This window comes from Sinocyclocheilus grahami, unplaced genomic scaffold, assembly GCF_001515645.1.
Source record: "Sinocyclocheilus grahami isolate Dianchi unplaced genomic scaffold, SAMN03320097.WGS_v1.1 scaffold8212.1, whole genome shotgun sequence".
Lineage (NCBI taxonomy): Eukaryota > Metazoa > Chordata > Actinopteri > Cypriniformes > Cyprinidae > Sinocyclocheilus > Sinocyclocheilus grahami.
Window position 1 is genome coordinate 1 of NW_015511938.1, and position 3,099 is coordinate 3,099.

At 38.1% G+C, this 3,099-nt stretch overlaps 1 protein-coding gene across 1 annotated transcript in view; it reads right to left on the reverse strand.

Annotated features, from left to right (window-relative positions):
- Positions 1 to 1,713: 1,713 nt before the first annotated feature.
- Positions 1,714 to 3,099, reverse strand: part of LOC107577993 (rho-related GTP-binding protein Rho6-like) — a 3,085-nt gene continuing 1,699 nt past the window's right edge. The window contains exon 3 of the mRNA XM_016264008.1: positions 1,714 to 3,099. This exon is cut by the window's right edge and continues 275 nt beyond it. The gene's annotated coding sequence lies outside the window, so the exon portion shown is untranslated.

A 3,099-nucleotide genomic window follows, 5' to 3' on the forward strand; every position in this document is an offset into this window, starting at 1 on the left:
CTGGCAGCGTTCCTCTTTTGGACACTGGTAGCAGCTTGTGCCCCATACCCCTCCCAGATGTTGTGTCTGGAGACAGATGTGCACCCCAGCTCAATATCCAAAGAATCTTGGTAAGTATGTGCTTAAGGTGGGAGATGTCTTATACTGACTGATAAAAGGGAGGAACGTGCCAACACGACAGCCCACCTGGCATCCAAACAGTCGATAAGTAACACTAACCAAAGGAGAGCTTGTATATATTGAAGGATTTGTATGAACTGTAAAAATGCCACAATATTTGCAGAAAGTGAAATGAGTAATTACATTTAATGAATTGATTCATTTACAGTAGGAAATAGTTTGAGCACCAAATATTAGAATGACTTCTGAAAGATCATGTGAAACTGAAGACTGGTGTAATGGCAAAGCTGAATTTTCAGCAGCCATTCCTAGAATAAAGTGACACTTTATATTCAAATTATTTTTTAAAAAGTCACTAATTTGTAATAATTTCACAATATTACTGTATCTTGGATCATATATACATGCAGGCTTGGAGCATAAAAGACATTCAAAAACAAAAATCTGATGACCTAATTTTGAACAGTAGCAAATATTATGTAAATTAAGCAGCCTGAAAAGTATGTGCATATATATATATATAGTAACATGTAACTTTTATTTGTTCATATGAATGTAACCGTATAGAGTTTAAAATAAAACTCAGAAATACTCTCAAAAATTCAATATGCAAAGTCATGTGTGCCACACAAAGGCAAGCTTTATTACAGGAAAGACAAAGGGAGAAGTCATTTCAAAAATAACATTTTTGAAATAAAACCATGTAAAACACAAAAAAGAAAACGGTTACCTCAAATGATGAATCCAAATAAATAGGACCAAGCAGTTTTACATCAAGCACATCTTTGTCAATCTACAACATGAACAAATATTTAATCTTGTGACATTCTTTTAGATGTCTTACAAAGATAACAAAACGAGATACGTACAACTGAAGAACTAGAGGGCATGCTTGGTGTATTTGTACCCAACATTGTGCAATGGCAGCATAATGATTGAATGTCCATCTCCATCACCAAGAACTTAAGTAAATTGGCAGCTACAATGTCTGACCAGCCATGTGTCATGTATACACGCGGTTCACACTCCCTAGAACCCAAAATTCATCTTCAGTTTCTTTATTTACGCAGTCACTAGACAATGCAAAAAGGAATTTGGTGTGTGTGATCACAGTGGCAGAACTTGTAAACAGCCACAGCGGCTGCTCGCATCTTCCCTTCCACCCGACAATTGAGCAAAATGAGAAAAATATTGACTTCAAGTATACACAAATAAAGCAAAAACAAATTATTGGAACAACGGTTAAAAAATTGACAAATCTCTTTCATTAAACAGGACCAGCCTGTTCAGTTTTATTCCAAAAGTCGGCTTCCATTTGCAGTTTGACCTCGCAGATTCACAAACACCAAAGCCCTTATCCGGTCAGCTGATCCATATATTTGAAAGGTCCTGTCTGAATTTCCTTCCAGTCCATCTGCTTCTCATGCATTAACCTCCCTGTATGCTCATGAACAGAACACTAATATTTCTATTCAGTTGAAAAGGAATTTTTTTTTAATAAATTTTAAAAAAAAGTTGCACTCCAATGGTCATATTTTCATCTAATTTCTCTAACAAAGGCTGAACATAGTCACAATATACTGGCTTGTTTTATTACAGCTGTGCTGATGAATATCCACATAAATATACGTATGTCCACAAAGCAGTAGCATGAATTTTTATAATAGCCTTTTAATTATTTTGTTTTAATTATTGCCACCGTACACACTTTGCATTACAAGCACTTCAACCATAATTATTGCTTTGTGGTGGAAAGCAGACTTCAAGATTAGCACTTTGCACAAGAAAACATGTTTTTTTTTTCCCATTGATAATCAAGTTTAGAAACACATTGGACAATATTATCCACAAATATTTCGACTGCTAGTGCTGCAAATGAGCATGGAGGCAAAGAAACGGGAGATTCTGCTGCTCGATGACAGAATGCTACATAAGATGCATGACGAACTAAACCCAAGCTGGTCTGATCTTAAACATCTCAAACCAGGTGACTTAACCTTCTTGCATACATTTGGAATCTGTTGGTTTCAGAAAACCTCTCTGGATGTCATTTTCAGGAATGAAAGCTTATTCATCGTGCCTAACTTGATCCGATTGAGCCCTCGCAGATCTAGTGTATGGATCCCTTTGAAAAATCATGGTTGCCTACACTAGAAAGCAGCAGGAGATATTAAGATACAGATAATCACTGTAATACGTTCCCCAGTCACACCCATCCTATCTCTCAGAAAGCTTTAGCCTCTAAAAATAGAAGCGTGTATATAAACACACACACACACACACACACACACACACACACACACACACACACACACACACACAAGGTGTTGTAGTAGGGAAAATTGACTTTGGTAGCATCATAAACTGTCTTTATACAAATTTTTTGGCCCATTTCCTTCTATTCCTCCATCGTAGCGTGCAGATATGGGCGGCTCTCACTTAATCACATTTCGCTTCCTACACTGCAGCAAATTCAACAAGCGTGACAATGCCAAATGGGCCACCTTCTCCTCTACATGACCCGGGCCTTGTGCTCCACAACGGCCCCAGCTTCACAATTTTAGTGCATTCTGTAGGTATTTATTTTGAAGCTTACACTAGAGATCTTGTATTTATAGATCGAATAGCTTACATTGAACATTAGAACCTTTTTTTAAACATCCGTTTCCTATTTAGTTGAATCATTCCGAGGTTCAACTGACCCAATGACAGCAAATCTCTTGATAACAAGGAGTGAATAGATGACGGCTGATGATCGTATCTCGTTTAAAAGCAAGATACAGTACTGAAAATACATATGCACTGTTGAAGAGCTCAGGACAAGGAGGACAGCGAAGTGTCCACTTGTTCTGAAAGGTGTTTCTTTGGGGGGCGAGGAAGGATTCCACACGTCATTGATGTGCCAATCGGAACCTACCCCTCCTTCCCCAGACCAAAGCGCAGGGAATGGTGTAGCGTTTGTTATGGGGGGGGGGGGGG